Here is a 27,296-nt window from a genome sequence, read left to right as displayed (position 1 = left end):
CCACCTTCTTCCCGCTGGCAAGAGGACCCTGGGCAAAAATTCAAAATACTGGAATATTTTCTCAGTACTTCTATACTCCTCATGCTTCCCTCCCTTGCCACTCAGGCAAGCTAGGCAGCTTTTGGTCTGGTAGCTTCTTGCGTCTTGACCCGATTTCAGTGGTTAGCATCTACCCGGGTCGGGGCAGAAACATACCTTGCCTTGGTACCATGATGTCCGCCCACCCAGAGCTCCGTTCCTTCCATTAGCGGCTTTCTAATTGGCTAGTCCCTGAAGTCTGGTGCTTGCTGTTGCCACTCGTGGTAAGGACAGGTGGGCTGGATGAGGTAAACTCTCCACTGTAGGTAAGCTACATTTGTAGAGCCTTTTCTGTCAAATATCTCCCTCACTCTTTCATTCACTCATTTTGAAAACTTTAATTGAACACCAGCTTTGTGTCAAGCCTGGGGGATAGAAAGATACACAGACAGTGGTCTCTGCCTCAGAAGGTATCGCAGTCTTTTAGGGGCAAAGGTTGTAGTGACAATACTCCCCCTTTGTGTTTGTGAATGCAGTGTGATGATTCTGGAAGAGGCAGCCGGTATCTCTCCTGAGGCTCCAGCACAGATGTTTGGTGGGGACGGGCGCTGGTGCACTGACTGGGGCAAGGAGGTTAGTAGATATTCCGACAGTGTCTTAAACCCCACTTCCAGGCAGAAACGGTAAGAGGCAGGCATCTGCCTCTGTTGAGGAATGGGGAGTAAACTTGCAGCTTTTAAAAATAATCAGTGATAGAAAATGGAAAAATAGAGGCGCTGGAATGCCATTCTGGCTTGCATAATTCTGGAAAAACAAAATGAAAAGTTTCTAGAACTGTGTTCCGGCATGTTTCCTTAATAACACAGTCTTGTTTATGAAGATTATGTGAGGTAGAACCTAGACCCTAAAGCAAGTAAAAGGAGTGAATAACCGTAATTACCTGCATGTCTACTAAAACTAGTTTGTGTGATGCCATTGGCCAAATACGTATCCTAATATTACACCACTGTGTCTGTGGGAAAATTTAAGTGTACCTCTACCAATTCAAATACAGGACTTTTTACAGACCTACAAACGTAAGGTGATATACTCAAGCCCAGCATAGCCTCACTGAGACAGAACTCTGCAAAGGACACGGCTTCCTAGGTTCCTCCAGACACTGAGAGCCTCACCCCGATGTCACTGACAGTGTAAAAACTTAAAGTGGGTGCTCAGCACAGCTCTCCTATTGGTGTCCCTGAAATGGGTGCTGGCTTTGTCCAGCACTTTTCTAGAGGAGAAGGCTAAGCATGGCTTGGGAAGGAACAGAGAAGAGTGGAGGCCCAGACCTACCTCCCCAGAGGCCGATGGCAGGCCAGTGTTGTTACCTGAGCCCCCCTTGGGTCTCACCCCATGGCCTATCAAAGGATCTCTTCCAACAACATAAGACTGTCCTGAAAGGCTTTTTGCCAGTTTTCCAGTGATGCATTATTGCTCACTAATGATTTAATGACCCAAAGGAAGGGCACCACAAGCTACTTAATCCAACACTGATGTGAAAAGTAATTTTCTGTTTGGAGACAAAGCTGAAAGCAGACCCTCTGCTTTCTCAGTGCCTTGGTGAGTCTCAGGTTACACCACTAAACAACATTCTGTCTCTAGTAAAGAGGCACAGAAGTAGCTCTGGGAATTATTCTTTAGTCATGTCATATCCAGATTATCTAAACATTGAATTAAACAGTGAATTTTATGGTGCACTTAACATTTTTCAGTATTTTCTCATTTCAAGAAAATGATGCCTTTCACAGAGCAGAATCTCCAAGCACATTTGTGGGTTGATTATTGAATCAAACTCTTCATTCACATTTTGAAAAGAAACATCCAAGTATTAGGTTTGCTACTGCTTTAAAAGATGTAAATCAATGTTTCCATGACTATGGAAAATTATAACAAAGGAACTAGAAAATACACTCTCACCTTTGTGAGATGTACGAGGAAATGCACTTTACACTCAAAATCTCAGAGATCTCCGTGCAAGGTGGGGATGGCATGAGTGAACAGAGCTAAAGAAGGAAAAGCACGGGGGCTATCGGGTCAGCCACACGGGGCCCTGCTCTTGGAGACGTGATGCGCCCACAGGGCAGTGTCGGCACAGGCATCGCTGCTGCCGCTACACCAGTCTTTAACCACCAAGCACACATCAGAGTCTGCTGACAAACGAATGAATGAGTTTTTCAGGGAAGTCCTAGTCAGCATTTTTAAGTGCTTACAGAGAACTGAGGAAGAACAAATGGCTTCAAATACAAGAGAAGAGATTTCATTCAAAACAAGTGATTTGAGAAAAATGCTGGAGCGCGGCCTTCCGGGTTTAGGGTACGTTTGAGAAGAAAATGCACATCCATCTGTGATGGTTTGAAAAAGCTGTCTGCTTGAGGAGAAAATAGGCTGAAGGAGCCCATCTCCTCAGGTTCCTCTGGTATCAAGGTGGGCTTAATCCTTGTTAACTGGCGTTTTATTACTGCAGCTTTCGGTGGTAACAAACACCTTCCCGAGCTGTGAACAGCGCTGACGTGGAAAATATCCTAACCTGCGAAGCACCAGCCCCGGTTCCCCGAGAGCAGGGACAGTGCATCAGCAGGTGCCCAAGGGTTGGCCTGTGGATGCAAACTCAGAGGCTTAGGACGTGGACTTTTCAGAGACCTTGAAACCTGGAAATTGTTTACAAAACGCAGTGCCTTCGTATCCCATTTTCAGAGGAGAGGATCCGTCTCAAAGATAACTCTGTAGCCACTGCCTTGGGGAATTCTGGCACAAACCCTGTGTTCTAACTATCTGATGGCTCCTAGGACATCACAGCCTCTTAAACCTCTACATCTTTGCTGAGGTTGGGAGGGTCTCCCAGAGCCCCCGGTGCGACTTTCCCAGGACGTGCGCTCCAGCCTGCCGAGCAAACGAGGGACAGTCCCATTCAGGACAAACCCTGGAATCCCCTCTGTCAGCCTCCCTAGTCTACCACTTTGGGGAATTTCCAAAAAAACACAGGCATGGTGTGGGGTTAAATGGCCACTACTTTCAGAGTCACACCGAGGCCAGCCTTGTGTTTTCTGTCTGCTTCTCTCTCTCGATTATTTTGGCACAACTGACTGAACAAATAAAGGGTTTGGGGTGTGTGTGTGAAATGATGCAATAAAGTTCTAACATGAAGCTAAAGGATAACACTGTGATGCATTCAGGTTCAGGAGTGTAAGTCAGAAAATGGTGACGCTGCCAATGTTTGCTATTTTATTAGAATGTAGAAACCCATTAAACTGATTGCACTGTAAGCATGACTTGCTGCGTCTATGTACTTTACTCTGACAGAGAGGGTGTAAATATAAAGTCTGATCTTAAATGGAGGCTTGCAATGACATTTACTTTCCTGACCTGCACAGCCAAGTTAAAGTTTATGTAGTCCTCCCTTAAAGCCCAGAGAAATATAGGTTTGAGTCAAAATGGCCTTTATGACTCTCATATGAGGAGCTCTGGCTGAGTTCATAAAGTCGAGGCATGTCCTGGGGGCACTGTTCTTAAATATGGAAAACTATTTCCTAACCCAGAGCCAGGCTTCAGCCACAATGAGATTACACCAGCATCAGAAAAAGAATGGGGCTCAGATCTTCAGACCAGAACATCCACCCACAAGAACATCATGGAAGAACGGCAGTTTTCTCAGTGCCTGATGTCTGCTTGTATGAAAGTAATAGAGAAGCAGAGAGGGGGCAATAAGGTAAATCGAGTTTAAGAATATCAGGAAGAATAGCAGAACATTGGGGTCTTGGTAAATGAAGTGAGATTCAGGCATGAAACTAAGGCCCTGAGCAACTTAGTTTCAGAGGAGAGCCAGGAATGTTTCTCAGGAGTTGTAAGCACCGGGCCCTGGCTGGGAGTCAACTGAAGAAGAGGCTCACTGGACGCGAAGGACCTCGGCATCAGACAGCGTGTGCACGGCAGGGGCCTCTGGGCTGCAACGGAAAGAGCCACACACAGGTCCGCAGAGCACTTAGTGAAAAGCACCGGGGGCTGCCTGAAGGCTTCGCTTCAGATGGAAACTGCAGGAGGAATTCTGAACTGAAGTTAGGAGGACACAGATAATGCTCTGGATACCAAATCATGTGGGCCCAGAGAGAAGCAAGGTCCGCCTTCTCACAGGTGAGACCATACTCCCCAGTATAGTGAATGTTCTCTTTTACAGGTTTTAAGAATCAACTTAAAAAAACAACTTAAATCAGCTTCAAGGGTATCTCGTGACGTTTGAGATATAGGTAAATACATGGGTTATTGGCTTCAATTTCAATATTGTTTTAGAATGTTTCTATTCAGAAGATTTCTTTTTTTTTTGGCGGTACGCGGGCCTCTCACTGTTGTGGCCTCTCCCACTGCGGAGCATAGGCTCTGGACGCGCAGGCTCAGCGGCCATGGTTCACGGGCCCAGCCGCTCTGCGACATGTGGGATCTTCCTCGACCGGGGCAGGAATCCGTGTCCCCTGCATTGGCAGGCGGACTCTCAACCACTGCGCCACCAGGGAAGCCCCAGAAGATTTCTTGATTGACAAACTTTGGAATAAAGTTTATGTGGGGTGTATTTAGGGATTCAGCAGGAATGGGATATTTTGAGACTAGATTGTCAGATGGCCACTCACTCGTGCTCCTTGACGAGAGATGGGGAAATACCTACAACAGCATGGGTGGGGATCCCTGCACCCTCTCAAAACCTGACCCCATCATGCTTGTACACATGCTCCTAGTCTGCTTCTCATGGTCCCACAGAACAAGGGACAGCCCCCTTCCCTATGATGTCTTGGCAGGGTCTCTGAGTTCTCCTGCTTCAGTCAAAATATCCTTAGTGCCTTCCGTATTTCCTCAAAGGATCTTTTAATTGTCTTGGCTGCTTTTATCCTGAATGTGCTAGCTTATGAAGAAATATTAGGCTCAGAATTTAAGGTCTATTTATTCCTCGATACATAATCATGAAAAGCGTCAAAGAGCTAATCTGAAATCTGCAGAGAAGAGTAGAACCACCGTGTGCAGATGTCTCTAGTACTAGTCCGTGCTGGGCGAGCAGTTAGAGAGCTGTGTTAGCAGAGTCACATGCTTTCTACTAACTTAAAACCTACTTCATAATTGCCCCAAATTGGAAGCAACCAAATGTCCTCCAATAGGTGAATGGATAAACAAGCTACGATACATTCATACCACGGAGTATTATTTAGCGATAAAAGAGCGAGCCATCAAGCCACAAAAAGACATATTATTTAGCAATAAAAGAGAGCCATCAAGCCACCAAAAGACACGCAGAAATCTCAAGTGCTGGTTACTAAGTAACAGAAGCCAATCTGGGTGGTTTCCGGAGGCAGGGGGTAGAGGTGGGCAAACGGTAGTCACTTCTAGTTATAAAATAAATAAGTCCTGGAGACATCACATACAGCACGGTGACTGTAGGAAACAATACCGTATTGTATATTTGAAAGTTGCTAAGAGATTATCTTAAAAGTTCTCATTACACACACACACAGAATTTGTAACTATGTGCAGTGATGAATGCTACCTTTATTGGGGTAATCATTTTACGATATATACCTACATCAAATCATTATGCTGTACATGTATAACTAATTCAATGTTATGCATCAATGAACTCTCAAAAAAATTAACCAGAGGCGCAGCCAAGCCAATCTGAAAAGACTCCACACGATATGATTCCAACTATACGACATTCTGGAAAAGGCAAAACTACAGAAACAGTGAAAAGACCAATGGCTGCCGGTGTTTGGGAGCTGGGGATAGAGGACCGAACAGGTGAAGCACAGGGAATTTTTAAGGCAGTGCAACTATTGTGTATGATACTATGGTGGTGGATAAATGACATTATGCATCTGTCAAAACTACAGGGGGGGCTGAGTCAAGAAGGCAGAGTAGGAGGCCGTGGAGTTCACCTCTTCCCACAGGCGCATGAAGAGTACGTTGACAGATGGAAATTCTCACAGAGCACCTGCTGAGCACAAGCAGAGGGCCTGGGAAACCTAAAAGGACAAGGAAAGATCCATGTGTAACTGGGCAGGATGAAAGAGAGAAAAGGAAAAAAAAAAGAAAAGAGGAAGTAGGACAGGACCTGTGCCCCTGTCGGGAAGCTGAAGGAGCGGAGAGCTTCCCGCACCCGGGGAAGCCCCTCACTGTGGAATAGGTCAGCTGAGACAGAAGGGGAGCTTTGGGGGCCCTGAGGAGAGCAGAGCACCCAGTTTGTGGCAGGCAGGACAGAGTGAGACCTACACAGATGGTCATGCCACAGCGCTGCATGACCCAGCCTGAGAGGTATGGGCAGGGGCTGGGTGCTGCAACATGGGGTTTGGAGAGCAAACCTGGGGAGAGGACTGCTGTTGGCTGTGCAGAGACAGCCTGAGGGGAAAGGAGAGAGGAGCTCTGCAACCAGAAAAGCTCCCGGAGGAAGCCTGGTCTGCCGTACAAGCAAAGGGCCATTGTTGAGTGACTGGGTCGCCATTGCGGCCTCTCTCCCCAGGGGCCGGCCCCTGCCTCTGCAGGCACTAGGAGGGGCTCCCACCAGAGCAGGTTCGTGTGCCTCATTCCGTCGCCGCCTCCTCTCCCTCCCACCTGAGTGGGCACATGAGCCCCAGTCGGTTGCCACCTCCACCCCTCTTGCCTGTGCAGGGAGCAGACACCTGAGGGTAGTCCACACGCAGAGGTGTGGCGGAAACCAAAGCTGAGCCCCAGGGGCTGTGTGACTAAGGAAGAAGAGCCGCGGCCACTAACCTTGGATTAAACCCCACCACGACTGGCTTGGTAAACTCAGTGCCTGCGGAACATCTGAACGGACAACAAGTGCTCCTGCAACTGAGACCGGTCTTGCTTTCACAGCTATGGACTTTGTGGGCACGTACATGCCGGGGTTGGGCCAGGCCGGACTCTGAACTGCATCATAACTCCCACAGTGGGTACAGATCCATGATTACTGCAATTCTGGAACCTGACTTCAGTGGATCTATGCTGGTGGCCTGGTGTGAACAATGCTCGAGAGACACCAGGGCCAATTGCCGGCTCACCCACAGATAAGGTGGAGCAGAGAGCAGTGCCAACAACAGTGTAATCTGAGAGCTCACACAACAGGTGAAAGGCGCCACAACAGAGCACACCCACAGGTGAACAGCTCCAAAGGAGGAATACTCAGTGGCTTCTCTCGCAGTGGGAGTGCTCCAATTGCACATACCTCACACCGCAGATCAGAAACACAGCTAGGAACAGATATGGGGGCCTCTACTGCAACAACTAGGGAGCAGACTACACCTCTGACAGGGCAGTGACAACCACAGAGCAAACGGGAGGCCCTGCTCAATACCCAGTGTAGGCTCTGGTCACCACAACACCAATCAAAACCCCTGTCAAGGGGATAAAGGGCAGCATGCACTGAAGAAAGTGGTGGCAGACATCCATACTAAAAACAGCCCTTGTACCAAAAAAAAAAAGAAAAAAAAGAAAAAAATTAAACCCATGCAGGCTACACAGCATCGTGCCCACTTAAAAATAGTCCTCCAAGACAGTCTGAGGGTCTGGCATCAGGAAGAAGAACGCCCAGAGCATTTAGCCTTGAAGGCCAGTGGGGGTTGAGTGCAGGAGCTCCTCAGGGCTGGGAGAGGCAGAGACTCCACTCTGGGAGGTGCACACAAGGTCTCACGTACACTGGGACCTGGGGAACCGGGGCTAGACCTACCTTCGGGCCTTGCAGGGCCTCCTGGGGAAGTAGTGGTGGGCTGCAGCTCACAGTGGGGGCAAGGACACTGGGAGCAGAGGCCCCAGGGAATAGTAATCGACATGAGCGCTCCTGGAGGACCCCGTTTCAGCACCAAGACCTGACCCCACCCAACAGCTTCAGGCTGCAGTGCTGGAACTCCTCAGGCCCAACAACCAGCAAGACAGGAACACAGCCCCACCCATCAGCAGATAGGCTGCCTAAAGTATTATGCTCACAGCCACCCCAAAGCACATACCCTGGGCTTCCCTGGTGGCGCAGCGGTTGAGAGTCCATCTGCCGATGCAGGGGACACGGGTTCGTGCCCCAGTCCAGGAGGATCCCACGTGCCACGGAGCGGCTGGGCCTGTGAGCCATGGCTGCTGAGCCTGTGCGTCCGGAGCCTGTGCTCCGCAACAGGAGAGGCCACAATAGTGAGAGGCCCGTGTACCGCAAAAAAAAAAAAAAGCACATACCCTGATAGGGAACTGCCCAACAGAGGGACAAGACCCAGCTCCACCCACCAGAGGGCAGGCACCAGTTCCTCCCACTAGAAGCCTGCAGAAGCCCCTGGACTAACCTCACCCACCAGGGGGCAGACACCAGAAGCAAGAGGAACTATGATCCTGCAGCCTGCAGAAAGGAGACCACAAACACAGTAAGTTAGACAAAATGAGATGATAAGGAAATATGTTGCAGATAAAGGAGAAAGATAAAAACTACAAGAACAACTAAATGAAGAGAAGATAGGCAAGCAACCTGAAAAAGAATTCAGAATGACGATAGTAAAGATGATCCAAAATCTTGAAAAAAGAATGGAAGCACAGACTGAGAAGATAAAAGAAATAACAAAGAGATAGAAGATTTAAAGAACAAACAGAGATGAATAACACAATAACTGAAAAGAAAAATACACTAGAAGGAATCAACAGCAGAATAACTGAGGCAGAAGAACGAATAAGAGAGCTGGAAGACAGAATGGTGGAAATCACTGACACAAAACAAAGAAAAAAGAATGAAAAGAAATGAGGACATTCTTAGAGACCTCTGGGACAACATTAAATGGACCAACAATCGTATTATTGGAGTCCCAGAAGAAGAAGAGAAAGAGAAAGGGCATGAGAAAATATGTGAAGAGATTATAGTCGAAAATTCCCTAACATGGGAAAGAAATTGTCACCCAAGTTGAGGAAGCTCAGAGAGTCACATACAGGGTAAATTCAAGGAGGAACATGCCAAGACACATATTAATCAAACTGACAAAAATTAAAGACAAAGAAAACATATCAAAAGCAACAAGGGAAAAACAACAAATAACATACAAGGGAATCCCCAAAGGTTATCAGCTGATTTTTCAGCAGAAACTCTGCAGGCCAGAAGGGAATGGCATGATATATTTAAAGTGATGAAAGGGAAAAACCTGCAACAAAGAATACTCTACCTAGCAAGGCTCTCATTCAGATTCGAGAAAGAAATCAAAAGCTTTCCAGACGAGTAAAAGCTAAGCAAATGCAGCATCACCAAAATAGCTTTACAACAAATGCTAAAGGATCTTCCCTAGGCAGGGGAATAAAAGAGGCCAAACTAGAAACAAGAAAATCACAAATGGGAAAGCTCAATGGTAAAGGCAAACATACAGTAAAAGGAGGAAATTATCCACACACAAATATGATATCAAAACCAGCTACCATGAGAAGAGGGGAATACAAATTCAGGAAATGGGAATTGCATTTGAAATTGAGACCAGCAACTTAAAACAACCTTGATATATATATATAGACTGTTATATCAAAACCTCATGGGAAATGCAAACCAAAAAACTACAGTAGATACACACACGAAAAAGGAAAAGCAACCCAAACACAACACTAAAGATGGTCATCAAACCATCAGAGAAGACAGCAAAAGAGGAAGGGAAGAAAAAAGACCTACAAAAACAAATCCAAAAAATTTAAGAAAATGGTAATAGGAACATACATATCAATAATTACCTTAAATGTAAGTGGATTAAATGCTCTAGCCAAAAGACATAGACTGGCTGAATGGAAACAAAAACAAGACCCATATATATGCTGTGTATAAGAGAACCACTTCAGACCTAGGGACACATACAGACTGAAAGTAAGGGGATGGAAAAAGATATTCCATGCAAATGGAAATCAAAAGAAAGCTGGAGTAGCAATACATATCAGAAAAAATAGACTTTAAAATAAAGACTGTTACAAGAGACAAGGAAGGACACTACATAATGATCAAGGGATCAGTCCAAGACGAAGATATAACAATTGTAAATATATATGCACCCACCATAGGAGCACCTCAATATAAAAGGCAAACACTAACAGCCATAAAAGAGGAAATCAACAGCAACACAATAATAGTGGGGAATTTCAACACCCCACTTACACCAATGGATAGATCATCCAGATAGAAAATTAATAAGGAAACACAAGGTTTAAATGACACATTAGAACAGAAAGACTTAATTGATATTTATAGAACATTCCATCTGAAAGCAGCAGAATACACTTTATTCTCAAGTGCACAAGGAACATTTTCCAGGGTAGATCACATCTTGGGCCACAAATCAAGCCTTGGTAAATTTAAGAAAACTGACATCATATCAAGCATCTTTTCTGACCACAACGCTATGAGATTAGAAATCAATTACAGGGAAAAAATTGTAAAAAACACAAACACATGGAGGCTAAACAATATGTTCCTAAATAGGCAATGGATCACTGAAGAAACCAAAGAGGAGATCAAAAAATACCTAGAGACAAATGACAACAAAAACACAGTGATCCAAAACCTATGGGATGCATGCAGCAAAAGCACTTCTAAGAGGAGAAGGTTATAGCAATACAATCTAACCTCAGGAAACAAGAATCAACTCAAATGAACAACCCAACCTTACACCTAAAGCAACTAGAGAAAGAGGAACAAACAAAACCCAAAGTTAGTAGAAGGAAAGAAATCATGAAGATCAGAGCAGAAATAAATGAAATAGAAACAAAGAAAACAATAGCAAAGATCAATGAAACTACAAGCTGGTTCTTTTAGAAGATAAACAAAATTGATAAATCTTTAGCCAGACTCATCAAGAAAAAAAGGGAGAGGACTCAAATCAATAAGATTAGAAATGAAAAAGAAGTTACAAGTGACACCACAGAAATACAAAGGATCATAAGAGACTACTACAAGCAACTATATGCCAATAAAAGGGAAAACCTAGAAGAATTGCACAAATTCTTAGAAAGGTACACCCTTCCAAGACTGAACCAGGAAGAAACAGAAAATATGAACAGACCAGTCACAAGTACTGAAAATGAAACTGTGATCAAGAAACTTCCAACAAACAAAAGTCCAGGACCAGATGGCTTCAAGGTGAATTCTATCAAACATTTAGAGACGAGTTAACACCTATCCTTCTAAAACTTTTACAAACAAACGCAGAGGAAGGCACACTCTCAAGTTCATTCTACGAGGCCACCATCACCCTGATACCAAAAACCAGACAAAGTTATCACACACAAAAAAAGTTACAGGTCAATATCACTGATGAACATAGATGAAAAATCCTTAACAAAAAACTAGTAAACCAAATCCAACAGTACATTAAAAGGATCGTACACCATGATCAAGTGGGATTTATCTCAGGGATATAAGGTTTCTTCAATATACACAAATCAATCAGTGTGATACACCACATTAACAAACTGAAGAATAAAAACCACATGATCATCTCAACAGATGCAGAAAAATCTTTTGACAAAATTCAACACCCATTTATGATAAAAACTCCAGAAAATTGGCAAAGGGGGAACCTACCTCAACATAATAAAGGCCATATATGACAAACCCACAGCAAACAGCATTCTGAATGGTGAAAAACTGAAAGCATTTCCTCTAAGATTAGAAACAAGACAAGGATGTCCATTCTCACCACTTTTATTCAACATAGTTTTGGAAGTCCTAGCCACGGCAATCAGAGAAGAAAAAGAAATAAAAGGAATCCAAATTGGAAAAGAAGAAGTAAAACTGTCACTGTTTGCAGATGACATGATACTATACATAGAGAATCCTAAAGATGCTACCAGAAAACTACAAGAGCTCAACAATGAATTTGGTAAAGTTGCAGGACACCAAACTAATACACAGAAATCCTTGCATTCCTATACACTAAAGATGAAAGATCAGAAAGAGAAATTAAGGGAACAATCCCATTTACCATCACATCAAAAAGAAAAAAATCCCTAGGAATAAACCTGCCCAAGGAGGCAAAAGACCTGTACTCAGAAAACTATAAGATACTGATGAAAGAAATCACAGATGACACAGATGGAGAGATATACCATGTTCTTGGATTGAAAGACTCAATATTGTGAAAATGACTATACTACCCAAAGCAATCTACAGATTCAATACAATCCCAATCAAATTACCAATGGCATTATTTTTTTACAGAACTAGAACAAAAAAATCTTAAAATTTGTATGGAGACACACAAGACCCCGAATAGCCAAAGCAGTCTTGAGGGGAAAAAAATGGAACTGGAGGAATCAGACTCCCTGACTTCAGACTATACTACAGATCTACAGTAATCAAGACAGTATGGTACTGCCACAAAAACAGAAATATAGATCAATGGAACAGGATAGAAAGTCTAGAGATAAATCCAAGCACCTATGATCAGTTAATCTATGACAAAGGGGGCAAGAATATAAAATGGAGAAAAAAAAGTCTCTTCAATAAGGGGTGCTGAGAAAAATAGAGAGCTACATGTAAAAGAATGAAATTAGAACACTCCCTAACAGCCTACAGAAAAATAAGCTCAAAATGGATTAAAGACTGAAATGTAAGGCTGGATACTATAAAACTCTTAGAGGAAAACATAGGCAGAATACTCTCTGACATAAATCGAAGCAAGATCTATTTTGATCCACCTCCTAGAATAATGAAAATAAAAACAAAAATAAACAAATGGGGCCTAATTAAACGTAAAAGCTTTTGCATGGCAAAGAACACCATAAACAAAATGAAAAGACAGCCCACAGAATGGGAGAAAGTATTTGCAAATGAAGTGACTGATGAAGGATTCATCTCCAAAATACACAAACAGCTCTTGTAGCTCAATATCAAAAAAACGAAAAACCCAATCAAAATATGGGCAGAAGATTTAAATAGACTTTTCTCCAAAGAAGACATACAGATGGCCAAAAAGCACATGAAAAGATGCTCAATATTGCTAATTATTAGAAAAATGCAAATCAAAGCTACAATGAGATATCACCTCACGCCAGTCAGAATGGCTATCATCAAAAAATCTACAAACAATAAATGCTGGAGAGGGTGTAGAGAAAAGGGAACCCTCCTACACCTTTGGCAGGAATGTAAATTAGTACAGCCACTATGGAGAACAGTATGGAGGTTCCTTAAAGAACTAAAAATAGAATTACCATATGACCCAGCAATCCCACTACTGGGCATATACCCAGAGAAAACCATAATTCAAAAAGACACATGCACCCCAATGTTCACTGCAGCACTATTTACAATAGCCAGGTCATGGACGCAACCTAAATGTCCATCAACAGAGGAATGGATAAAGAAGACGTGGTACATATATACAATGGAATATTACTCAGCCATAATAAAGAATGAAATAATGTCATCTGTAGCAACATGGATGGACCTAGAGATTGTCATACTGAGTGAAGTCAGACAGAGAAAAACAAATATATGATATCGCTCATATGTGGAATCTAAAAAAAATGGTACAAATGAACTTATTTACAAAACAGAAATAGAGTTACAGATGTAGACACAAACTTATGGTTCCTGGGGGTGGGGAATGGCAGGGAGAGGGATAAATCAGGAGATTGGGATTGACCTATACACACTACTATATAAAAAGTAGATAACTAATAAGGACCTACTGTATAGCACAGGGAACTCTTCTCAATACTCTGTAATGACCTATTTGGGAAAAGAATCTAAAAAAGAGTGGATATATGTATATGTATAACTAATTCACTTTGTTGTACAGCAGAAACTAACACAACAACTATACTCCAATTATACTCACCTATAATCCAATAAAAATTTGAAAAAAAAACTATAAAGCTACACAACACAAAGAGGAACCCTAATGTAAACTATAGATGTTAGTTAATAATATATCAATATTGGTTCATTGATTATAACAAATGTACCATACCAATGCTAGATGTTAATAGAAAAAAAGAAAAAGAAAAAAACCCCAACTCTTAAATAAAACCTAAAGTAGTTTTCATAATCCCTCTAAGCATGTCATTTCATCCATTATCCTGTTTTTCTATTACCTTCTGGACCCAAAAGCAGGCTTTTTATTTAGTCCCTATTAAACTGCACTGTGTATTTATTAGTCTGATAGTGTTTGACCATGATTCTACCACCCAGCACATGCCCTATTCTCTTGTAGGTATGTACTACCCAGTAGTTTGGTGAGTATGTTCTTTGTTCATGTATACGTCATAAATTAAAATGAATGAACCAATTTCTTCAACAACTATTTGTTAAGTAACTGGTGTGTACCAGGCATTGCTCTGGTATCAGTGAGCAAGATATAAGTTCTGGTGGAACTTATATTCGTGAGCAGGAAGACAGACAATAACCAATAACATCACAAATGAGTTCTCAAATAGGTTAGGAAAATCTAAGCATCATGGGAAAAACAGAAAGGGGTGGAGGGGATCATTAATTATTCAAGTGCCCTGGATCTGAGCTTGGAAGGAACATGGCGGGTTTGAGGTAGTGTGGAAAGGCCAGTCTGTGATGGCCACGTGGAGAGCAGGAGACAGATGAGGCCACAGGGTGCTGCGAGGCCAGAGCACGCTGGGCTGCATGGGCTGAGGGGAGGGCTTGGAACTCTATGCCCTCCTTCCCCCCACAATAGAAAGCCATTCCACGGTTTTAAACAACAGGGATGATGAAACAAGCCTCTCAAAGAGAGAACGGACGGGAGGGAGGTGAGAGGCGCCGTGGGGAGGAGAGCAGCAGCAGTCCAGAGGGGCTGCGGGGCTTGGAGCAGGACAGCGGGGAGACGGGAAAGCAGGGGCCGCTGAGAGGAAGAGCTGACTCCCCGGCCTCCGTGAACAGTCAGGCGGGAAGGGGAAGCGCTCACCGAGACCGGAAGTCCTGGAGCCGGGGGAGCGGTCCGGGCAGCCTGATGGGGTGTGCGGCGCCTGTGACGTGCACAGGCAGGAGAAGCGGCAGGCAGGTGCATCTGTGGGGCTGGGGATCAGACCCGTGCGTTCATTCAACAAGACATAGCTTTCCCTGGCTAGGGCAGTATCATAGTCACTGTTCCTGCATCTTGCAGAAGTGTCGCAAAGGCATGTTACGGGAGACGAGAACAGGGCTTCACGCCACGCGGACGTGAGTGCAGTTTCCTTGAGCTCACTGAACTTCTCTGAGTCTCAGCTCTCCCTCTTTTGCAAGTTCTGGTCATCACTTCAGTGAAGGATTTTTGTCAGGCTTGAAAAAGATAACGTGTTAAAAAACTCTAAAAGATCTTTTCTATTTGAGATGAGAATCCTCAAGTCCCCCCTGTCTCTGTCCCTCTCTTTATCACCCCTCCTCTATTTTTTCTTCTAGAGTTTCCTATTTTACTTTCAAAAAAGGAATTTTGTTCTCACATGTCTTATCCCCAGGGTATCTACACAGTCTCCTCCTCAGTGACTGACATGCCTCTAATAATCTGCTCTAGGATTTTTTAACGTCGACCATAAGAAGGTTGTGGACTTAAGAACGCATCTTATTTTCTTTTGTCAAGGCTTTACCTACATCTGAGACTCCCGTCTCTTACCAGCCTTGCACAAATCCTAAATGCTCACGAACAGCATTTGTCATAACGTCAATCCGCCATCACTTGATTTCAATCCGGCTGCACCAGGCAGTGAAGGAGAAACTGAGAGTGTGGGCAGATGGGTTCCTTTGGAGTTGGGATTTGACGACACAGCTTTGGTGGAAAGATAAGAAAGCAAGAAAAGTGCAATGCTGATGTACTATTGTAAAATGGTCAATCATTCTGTTCAGCCTTGCTGATAGAGTGAACTGGGAAACTAGGATGATATATACATCCCAGTGATACAAAGAGCAGTGTTACTCGGAATAAAAGAAAAGGCAAAGAGAAAGAACGGCAGGCTCGGTGACATCTAAGCTCATTATTTCAGAGGTGGGATAATCACAGTGTGACCAAGAGAAGAAACTGCTTAAGTGAAATAGAAGTGAAGATTGTCAGGGTTCAGGAGAAGAATATTTTGAGAAAAATTATAACATGAGATAAGAGTCTCTAACCAGATATAGAAACATACTATAACATATCATGTTTAAAGCAAAGAAATATGGCTGAAAAACAGAAAAACATATGAGTGGTAAAGTATAGACAGCCCAGAAATTGACCTAGATCGGTGTGGGATTATTGAAATATTGCTGGGTAATGAGTGGGAAACAGCAGAAACTTAATAAATTATATTGGGTAAAAATTAGACAGTATTTTGGAAAAAGTAAATATATAACCATATTCGGAAAGCTCTGAATATATCAAAGAACTAAATATTAGGGAAATCACAGACGAGCTTGCATAAAGGCAGAATTTGTTATAACTTTAAACTGTTGATATCATTTGAAGAATTGAAGCAATATAAAAGTATGAGAGAAAAACAACAGATTCTATTACATAGAAATGTAAAATTTTTGTAAGCAAAGAAGGGTTAGAATAAAAATGCAACAGAAGACTGGGTAACACGTACAAACAGAGTGCACACATATAATAAAGCAAGTGGTAGAAATTGCTACGGCCCTAACGGAACGTTAATCGACTATGGAAATAGTCATATCATTTGGACCAGTACTCTAACCTCTAAAAATTTACCCTACGGAAATAGTAAAAAGGAGAAGAAGTTAGGTCCATGAAAGTATTAACTGCAGGATTATCTGTAACTGTAAAATAATAAAAACAAACCAAATATCTAACAATAAGGGAATGGTTAAGGAAATTAGGACATAGTGGCTCAATGACATATTTAGCTATTAAAATGGTAATTTGGAAAACGATGTAATAACACGAAAAATATTTGAGATAATACTTAAAGGGTATGGTAACATTTATATGGTTATGGAAAAACACTAAAATAGCACACTGGAGAGTTAATACAATTCTTTTAGTGTGTTAGGATTATGGGTGATTTTATTTTGTAAGTTTCATTTAAGAGTTTAAAATAGTATATGGAAAATTCAAACAGAAGACATGCACACGGTAGGAAGGACTACAGGTGTTGCTGAAACCAGACTGGTAAGTCACCCAGGCTAATGGCACAGGCTACAGGAGTTCTGGGTTGTGTCTGAAGCCCCCACAGGGTTTCCTTATCACCCCGATTCCCTCACCAATACTAGAATTAATTTGTGTTACTCACAGGAAGTGGTTTACTTAGATGACTGACTTAATGTTCTCAGATGAGTCTCCTCCCTGAGGCACTGCCCCTCCTAGTAACTACACACCACCATCATTTTCTAGGCAATAAAAATTTAGGACGGTCAAGCCTAAGCTTCTGAAATGCATAAAAACTGACGTTTTCAAAGTTTGGGCTTTTTCAAAACTTCCTGAATCTTCTGAAAGCAAAATGGACCCATAAGCACCAATTCTATTGGTCCTTCACTTCCTCTGTGCCCAGACAGAGGAAGATTTCTTCCTTTTACTCTACGTCCTCTGCCAGGTAATTTGTGGACCTTTTGGATTATGGATCTTCAAAACATGGAGAAAAGAGGAGAAATGAGACCTGAGACAAGGAGGAACAGAGGAGGGCCAGGAGAGGCTATCAGTCTACAAAGTAAGGCAAGGGGATGTGAGAGGAGGAGGGGCTTGGGGGGGACGGGTCTGCCACCAGAGGGCAGATCCAGGGTGCAAAGGAAGGGGGTGAAGGAAGGGGCTTTGGAGAAGGGCTGCTCTGGGTTCCGAGTCTCTCTCGATGTCCCTGCAAGATGCCAGCGATGCCTTTTTAATTAGTTTGTGGCTGAACCATACTTCTATACGTGAGCCATTGATTTCAGGGAAGGAGCCACACTGGGCCTGAGAACTTATAAGTGCCTCCCTCCCCTCCCTATGGATACGTCCTGGGACATCCTGGTGCCACTCCAGACAAGAGGCCGGGTGGTTCGTGCCTCTCCTCCTTCCTAAGGAGCAGGCCCTGTCGAATGGCTCACGGGAGCCAGAGCTGAGAGTTTTCTCTGCTGGATGTTGCTGCCAAGGAAGGAAAGTAAAAGCAGAATCTTCCGCATCAGTTAAATGATGAAGGATACCAACTAGAACAGTATTTCTACGTATTTCCATTTTCCATGAGAGACTGTACCTCATGGAAATTCCTCTCTGGAGTGAAATAATTAAAGGTAGATACAAGTGTGTCCTTTTGCCACACTTTTAGTATTAGTTCTCTTAAGGGGTAATATTTAACATATTTATCCACTGCCTAGGACACAGGCACCAATCATTAAAATGAAACAGACATTAGCCTTGACTGGCTGGAGTGACAGGGCGTTGTGAAGGCCTGGAGCAGGGACCATTTACCAGCCACTTGGAAATACTGCAGTATTTTAACAAAAGTGTGGCCATGTTGGCATCTACTTATTATCAGCCTTGGTTCTTCCTCTTCTCTTCTTCCCCTTGGTAGCTGCAGCCTCTTTTTTGTCCCGCCCGACCACCGCCAGTGCTGGGTGTGATTCCCTTTCACTCTGATCATGAATTACTTCATGTGCATGGTGGTGACCGGGATCCTACAGGTAGACTTACTCCTCAGGCGCGAATGGGGGCAAGTGGGTGGGTAGTGGTGCGACAGCCAGGGTGATGACCCCAATTGTCATGGAAGCGGAGGACGGTTTCCGTCTTGGGCAGGAAGTCAGAGAGTGCCCGCGGTGGCAGAATGGAGCCCGTGGGGACATTCCAGACGGGGAAACTTTTCCCAGTGGTATAACACTGGGTGGCCCCTAACATCTCCAACCTTCTCAAAGCTGCAGACGTTGCTCGCTTTTGTGAGACCACGCAGACCCCTCACTGAGCCCAGCTGCAGCCCTGTTTCGTAGCAACAAATTCCCTCAACGAATCCCCTGGATGAATTCCCAAAGGAGGGGTGGGAGCGGGGACGGGCAAGAGCTTCCTGTGAGCTACACTGATTTCATTAATTTCATCCTCAGTACTTGTATCATCCACTAGAACAAGTAAATCAAGTTATATAAGGATGGCTGTCTCGATTCAAGCTGTAAGGAAAAAAAGAAGCAAGTGTTCTACGTTACAAATAGAAACAAAGGGGAAAGAATGACGCTTTAGAAGAGGTTGATGATTTTAACACCTCCAGGTCTATACTCATTTACTCAGTACAGCAAACCCTACTTGGTAAAGTAAGACAAAAGAATGTCCTGTTAAAGAAGCACACAAAACATTTGCATTTGAATGAGTACAATCCCCAAACCTCAATGCTGAAAAGCAGCAGCTGGGGTGCAGTGGAAGGAACTTCTGGACCAGGAGCCGAGAGAACTGGGCTCCAGGCCGGCTCTGCCATTCAGCAGCTGCCTGACTGTGCCCAGCTCAGCCGGCCTGAGCTTGGGTTTCCTCTTCGGTAAATGAAATGCTCGACTAAAGGATCTCTACAATCCCGTCGAGTGGCAATCTCTCTTACTGTTGTCTGCAGTAGACACAAATGAATGGCAACTCCTGACCACCTCTGCCCTCCCCACCCAGCTCACAGCCAGGTGAGTCTGGTGGTCCAGGGAGTGGCAATGTACGATGGTTTATTTATCTATATTTCCCCCAGTACTTCTCTTAAATAATTGACAGTAGCTGGAAAATGCTTTCAAACTTAGAAGTCACTGGGCAGAGATGAGAGGTTGACCCTTAGACTGACTTTATTTAAAGACCACCAAAATCTGCAAACCTTCTATACTTTCCTTGCTGTGTGTGGCAAACTTTTTTTGCAGAAGCTGAAGTGTCAAACAACATTTTGTACGTGGTCCTGCCCTGTCTAAGGTAAGGGTGACCTGCCTATAACTTCTCTCCATTACAGACACGCCAGGCTCCTTCAGGAATGGCTATCAGCACTCTTCCTTGACAGATAATGTGCATTTCTTTATGGCATTTTGATAACTATTTCCTTAAGCCATTAGTTAAAGATATTATTGATATTTTGCTTTTCAAGTGCAGAAGTGCTGTGCCTGTAAGTATTAATAGCTATGATTTGATGAGAACCTACCACGTGCAAGTTTCCAGGATGGAAACTTTATATACAATATTATTTAACTGTCAAAATACCTCTTTGAGTGGAGATATTCCTATCTCCAGTTAACAGATCAGGAAAAGCTAAAAATCACGTAAGTATCTCGCCCACTGTCAAACTGACGGTGGGGCAGAAATCTGAACCCAGGCCACTCCAGCTGCGGTTTCCCACTCATCCCCTCCCCCATCCTTTCTGGATGCCAGGCTCACAGCTTTCATTCCTATGGTTTTTATTCCCCAATTCTTATAAATTCTTTATATTAAGAAGGATCTGCTAGCATCATTTGCGTTCATCCCAATATATTCCCTATAATTTTAGCATAATCAACTTAGAGCCTTATTTATAGTGAAGAGGTCATGCTTCATACAAGAGGGCTTGAGTGGACCTGAGGCCAATCCTCAAGACACCTAAGGATTCAGCACTGCTGCCTCCCAGTGGCTGTGAACCTTGAGTGACTACCGAGCTTTAGAGAGATCTGCGATTATAGTGATTTTGGGTAGAATGAAGATGTGGAGGAAGGAAAAGATAGGAAAGGTTCTAAGGAAATATATACTATGAGGCTTGATGACTGGGTATGGAAAGTGGTGGTAAGTGAGAGAGGTTGGAAAGTAGATGATGTTTATCACAATATTGAAATGAAATTACAAAGGGTTTGGTGGGGGACAGAGGGACTTGGAGGCCAGTGAGAAGACCAGTGGGTTGAATGTGGAGTTTCACTAACGTTTAGGAGGTGATCACAGCAAGAAAACAATCAGTAAATAGTCCGAGAAGGAACAGGAAGAGAGTAGAATAGAAATGGGGAAAGATGATGTGGAAGAGAATTTTAAGGACTAGTCAGCCAAGGGTGTAAAATGTAAGAGTTTATGATTGTATTAAGCTTAACTGTTAGTTTAAGAAAATTGCTTTAAAATTACTGCAGCAGATGACTTGACTTCTAGAAATACACAGCGAAATAACTTGTGTAATTTCTCCATTATGTGTCATTCTTTAGTCCCTAAGAGCCCTGAAAACAGATATTACACTGGTAGAGGAAAATGACCCCAGAAATGGGTCACGGTAGAGCCTGCAAAAGATTTGTTTTGCCTACTTTATAGATTTTTATCAACATTATGAAAGTAAATCTTATTAATTTTATGAGTCAATAATATCTACCCCAAGGATTGATATTTATGAAATAAGTAAAACTAGAATGCTGACTTAAACCCCAGGGAACTTTGTTATAATGAGAAATCCTCAAGACCTGAATTTAATCAAGAACTTGAGGATTTTACATTGTGCTATTAGTCATACTCCTCAGGATTTAGCTCATCATATACTCTTCCTTCATTTAATAATTTTTTTCTAACTTTGCTGATTTAGAAGCATTCCAGAAACTGATCACGACGCAATAAGCATTACCAACAATGACCCTATTGTAGTGGAAATGACCTCATTATCACTCTCGTTGCCAAAAGCAATCCAGGGCAGATGTGGTCGTGGTTTGAGATGAAGAAAACAGTCTTAGGATGAAACAGAGACACTGGGAAGATGTCTCCCCCCAAATCCCGATCTGTTCCTCTTACAAAAATGATCATGAAACTTTGGTTCCAATACCAATGAATGCACCGCTGATTTAAGAGACAGTGCACGTCAAGCTGGCGATTAGAATTCTATAAATGAGGTATGGACAGCATGACGCGAGCTTGGCTGTGTATTTAAGAGCAATAGCTGGAGTCACAGCAGTGACTGCCCTGCACCTGTGGCTTCTGCTCCCAGTTACAGCACTGCCGTAAATTCAGACATCTCCCTAGCAGGCCTCTGTCACTACCGAGACATAACTTCAAGTAAATATGGCCTTTCCTTCTAACTTTCAGTTCCTTTTTCAGTCATTTACTTCATCATTACTCATGCTATTATTATTTTATTCCTTCAACAAATTATTTTTTGTTTACCTTTCTATGTGCCTTTCCATGTACTGTTCTAGTGGCAAACAAGACAGACAGCATCCCTGGCTCTATGGGGAGACAGAGCCGATGGGCCCCGCTGCTCAGGCCCTCCCCACTTCTGGTGGCTGAGCAGAGAGCTTGGGAAGGAGACCTGAGCCAGTTTAACAGAAGGATGGGCTAATTACTAGTTTCCATGACCTGGAGCATCCTCCTTTCCATCAAAGCTACTTCCCCAGCCAGGGAACTTACGTGATCTCAAGGATGTTCTCTGACCCTGTCCCTCATCCCTGTCCCTCATACATATGTCCCTCACCACAAATGTATGGAACATTGCAGGGGACTGTCCTTCTTCATTGGTACCTTGGCCATGGGACATATCTATACCCGGCCTAAGCTCTGACAAGTAACAAGAGTCAAGGAGATTCTATCTGCTTCTACTACTTCTTTGAAGGTTTTTCTCAATAAACTCTATATCTGAACTGGATGGTGCTGCAACAAATAAATAGATAGAGATACAATTTCCGATAGTGATAAGTGCTGTGAAGGAAGCAGAACAGTGCAGTTGGATCGAGAGGGACTGAGGCTGGGTCAGGACCAACCTAGGCAGGACAGTCAGGAAGGGCTTCTTGGAAGAGATGGTAACAGAGTCAAAGCGGGAGTGATAAAGGGCAGGCAGCCCAGCAGAGAAAGAACATTCAAACACAGGGAACAGCAAGAACAGTGGCTTGGATGAAAGGATGAGATTGAAATGTCTGTGGGACAGAAAGAAATCGAGCACCACAGTGAATGAGGGAAAGAGTATTAGGGGTGACTTCAGAGAAGTAATCAGGGGACTGGTAAGGAGATGAGGTTTTGTTCTAACTGGAATAAGAAGTTATGGGAAAAAAGAAAAAAAAAAAAGAAGGAGCTATGGGAGAAGTTAAAGTGAAGGATTAATAAAAATTCATAAGCATATTTAATAGTTTAACTCTTGGATCTGGAGGAGAATGGCATGCAGGTGACATGGAGGGAAGCAGGGAACCAGTTAGGAGGCTACCACCGTGGTCCAGGGGAGTGGGGAAAGGTAGAGGGGCAAAGACTGCTTAGTCTAATTACGGGACCTGCAGTGAGTGTTGGTGGGATGGGAGAGGTGGGAACAAGGCGAATCACAGATGATTCCAGAGTAGAGAGGGGCTGTAGCCCTTTTAAAAGCTGGTGCACACGATCACTCAAAATTCTGTAAAATTAACCACCAAGAAGAAAGTAGGAGGCCACAGGAAATAAAGATGAACAAAGACTGGAGGGTGCAGGGTGACAGGAAGCTGGAGACAGGCAGTGGTTCTGAAACATTCCCGGGAAGTGCTAACTCCTGCAGTTCCTTACAGGCAGCTGTCATCTGAGGGCTTCTTTTAGGGGGTCCCGCAAGCTAGCACTCACTGCAAAAATGTGGCAGATTATTCTTCAAACCTGCATTTTAAAAGGGGGATGAGAAGATAGACTAAGCTTGTGAGAAGCTTTTTTCTTTTCTCACGGCCCTTTATAAAAAAAGTTCAGGACCAGAGTCTCAAGCTGACTGCGGGGTTGGCCACCAGACTTTACCTCAGAAATTGAGAATTAGTCACAAGATTCCATGTAAGCCACAAAAGAGAAGTGGGAAGCAGACAGCACTCACCGAACTGCGATGTGCCAGGCCCCGTACACATTATCCGTTAATCCTCAAAAAGAACCCGTGAGAAAGATGTGCTTTCCTTCAGGATCTGCAAGAACAAACTGAAGCTCAGGGAGGTTTATGAACAGCTCAAGGTGTCCCCGACGGTGGCAGGGATGAGCAGCAGGGATGAGCCCCGGGCTCCGCCTCCTGGGCCAGGTGTGGGGCTGCTACAGGTGAGGGCACCTCCCCTCACACCATCACCGTGCCCGCCCTGAACTCTGGCCTCTGCTTTCACTATCACGAGGTTCACCCCTGGGACTGGGGTCTGCTCTCAGGGGAAGAGTCATAAAAATGGGAAATTTACCAAGTGACCTCTCTCCTTCCACGTCCACCCCCCTGCAGAATCTGCCTGCTTTTCCTCTCTCTCCTACGTCTTCATGTAGTGTTTAAAATATATTATGTCGAGATTACAGTTATCTTCAGGAGAGTTCCTCGACACTCCATTACTGAGAAATAATGTTTTAAACAAAAAAATTCTGAATCAAATAAATGGTTTCTAGAAATGTATTCATTTTCTTTTCACCCTTTACTCTGATAGAATGAATGCTTTTTGGTGCTCACTAATCATCTCATTTTAGTCTCTTTTTGTAGAAGATCTAGTTGGTTCCTACGCTAAACCCGGTGCCCATAGCGTAATAACCACACAATTCCACTGGCGTTTTCCACATTGCATTTTGGTATCTTATTTATGTTTCTGTACTGCCCTCTAGTGGCTGACTGTCTGAAATACAAATCAAAGTACAGCAGGCCCTTTGTATCCATAGGGTCTGCGTCCGGGGATTCGACCAACCACGATCCAAAATGTTCAAAAAAACAAATTCCAGAAAGTTCCAAAGAGCAAAAATTGAGTTTTCTGCAAGCTGGCAACTATTTACAAAGCATGTATATTATACTTATAAGCAACTATTTACATAACGATAGCATTTACATGGTGTTAGGTACTATAGGTAATCCAGAGATGATTTAAAGTATAGGGGAGTTTGTGTGTAGGTTATATGCAAATACTCTGCCATTTTATATAAGGAACGTGAGCATCCCTAGATTTTGGATTTTGGTATCCATAGGGGTCCTGGACCCAATCCCCTCAGATACCGAGGGATGACTGTATTATTTTCGAAATGCAGGCACTTTTTCTAGAGGTAAGACAAATCTCAGACAGTTCAATTGGTTAGTAACAACTTGTAGTAGACATAAATCTTCCTAACAACAATCTTATTGATCGTGAACTATTTCAATTTTGACTTTGACAACAATAGAAAAATTTTTAACGCTTAGAAGAACTTTAAAAGTTCTGGAGATATTTAAAGAATCTGTTGGCATAGTTGGAATGTAGACAATAATTAAGTATATTGGAAAAGACTCCTGAAAGCCCCTGGAGAAGAAAGTGCTGGGCCTAGAACCTGATTTGAGAGGAGGCCGGGGGAGTATATGCTTTCTTGGAGTAACATCGCCATCTTGCGTCTTTCTTAAATACTGCTGATAAAAATAAGCAAACCCTTATTTCTTTTAGCACTCCTAAATGTTCTCTAATTAAAGAAATTTGAACATTTGTTTCAAGGTTCAAACAGAAGTTTTATTTATTTATTTAGAGAAGAGTTTCTAAAAGACTGTATTGAGGTATGATTTACACTCAATAAAATGCACCCTTTAAAGTGCACCAGTTTTCAATGTGTTTCAAAAATAAACTCCCAGGCAGCCACCAGAACAATCAAATTGCATAACATTTCCATCATCTCCCAGAGGTACCCTAGTGCCTATTTACAGATAACCCCATGCCCAGCTGTTGCCCCGGGCAACCACTCATCTGCTCTCTATCATTAGAGATCAGTTTTGATGTTTAGAATTTCATATAAACGAAATCATACAGTATGTGCTCTTTTGTGCCTGTATTTAAGCATGTGCTTTTTTCTTCATCATAACATTGTTAAAATCTGTTCATGCTTTTGCATCTATCAGTAGCTCATTCATTTTTGCTCCTGAGTACTGTTCCTTTGCGTGACTACTCCTCTATTTACCATTCTCCTGTTGATGGCCACAGCTTGTTTCCAGTTTTTAATTATTTTGAGTAAGACTGCTCCGAAAGTATGTGTATAGTAAGTGTGTACAAATGTTCTCATTTCTCTTGGTAGATACTTAGAAGTAGATGGCTGGGTTTCAGGGTAAATAGATGTTTAACTTTACATAAAACAGACAAAGTATTTTCTAGAATGGCCTTACCATTTTATTTTCCCAGAGCAATCAATGAGAGTTCCAGCTGAGTCATATCTTTCATATTTGGTGTTGTCATTCATATTATCCATTATGATGGATATATAGTAGTAGCTCATGACGATTTTAATTTGCATTTTCCTGTTCACTAATACTGTTAAGCATCTTTTCATATGCTTATTGGTCATTCATATATATTATTTTGTCAAATGTTTAATTAATTTGCTTCCCTCTTTTTATAAAGTTGGGTTGTCTTCTAATTATTGCGTTATAAATTTCTTTGTATATGCTCTGCATGTCTTTTGCCAAATACATGCATTGTTAGTATATTTTCTGAGTCTGTGACTTGCCTTTTTGTATTCTTAAGTGTCCTTTGAAGAGCAAACATTTAAAATTTTGATGAAGTTTATTCATCAATAATTTTTATAGGTATAGCTTTTTGTTACCTATCTAAAATTTTTGCCTATACTGAGATCACAAAAATTTTCCCCTATGTTTTTTTCTAGAAACCTTATAGTTTTAATATTTGTATTTTGGCCTATGATCCTTTTCATGTTAATTTTTGTATATGATAAGAGGGAAGTACTGAGGTTTCCTTTTTCCTAGATAGATACCTAAATGCACCAGCATCTTTTCTTAAAAAGACCATCTGTTCCCCTTGGCCCCTTTCTTGAACATCAATTGACCATATTTGTATGGGCATATTTCTGGACCCCTTATTTTATTCCTTTTATCTGTTTATCAAAACTTAGACTTGTCCTGATTACTCTCATTCTATACGTCTTGAGATCCTCCAAATGTGTCCTTGTTTTAAAATTATTTTGGCTACAGTATGTCCTCTGCATTTCCTTATATTGGGTTGGCCGAAAAGTTTGTTTGGTTTTTTGCCCTTAGTTGTCTTTAACTTCATTTGAAACAATTTTGTTAGATTGTATTGTGATAGCTGTCATACAAGCGTGCATTTAAAAAAAAACATCAAAATTGGTGAATTTTTGTGTAGCCATTTTAATATCGAATATGGAAGAAAAAGCATTTTCTGCATATTATGCTTTATTTATTTCAATAAAGATAAGAACACAACTGAAACGCAAAAAAAAAAAAAAAAAAAAAGATTTGTGCCACGTACGGAGAATGTGCTGTGACTGACTGAACGTGTCAAAAGTGGTTTGCGAAGTTTTGTGCTGGAGATTTCTCGCTGGACAGTGCTCCACGGTTGGGTAGACCAGTTGAAGTTGATAGTGATCAAACAGAGACTTTAATTGAGAACAATCAACGTTATACCACACGGGAGATAGTCGACATATTCAAATGATCCAAACCAAGCGTTGGAAATCATTCGCACCAGCTTGGTCATGTTCATCACTTTGATGTTTGGGTTCCACGTAAGTTAAGCG

At 42.6% G+C, this 27,296-nt stretch overlaps 1 long non-coding RNA gene across 2 annotated transcripts in view; it reads right to left on the bottom strand.

Moving 5' to 3' along the window:
• Nucleotides 1–27,296, bottom strand: part of LOC307191382 — a 70,527-nt gene that overhangs the window by 25,580 nt on the left and 17,651 nt on the right. For both annotated transcript variants that reach the window (XR_013829738.1, XR_013829739.1), the window contains one exon: nucleotides 23,656–23,740. This is a non-coding gene — a long non-coding RNA (uncharacterized lncRNA). The remainder of the gene's footprint in view (nucleotides 1–23,655; nucleotides 23,741–27,296) is intronic.

This window comes from Stenella coeruleoalba (genome assembly GCF_951394435.1).
Source record: "Stenella coeruleoalba genome assembly, chromosome: 9".
In the NCBI taxonomy this organism is placed as follows: Eukaryota; Metazoa; Chordata; class Mammalia; order Artiodactyla; family Delphinidae; genus Stenella; species Stenella coeruleoalba.
Note: the sequence above shows the minus strand (reverse complement) of the source record. Positions and strands in the feature narration are given on the sequence as shown.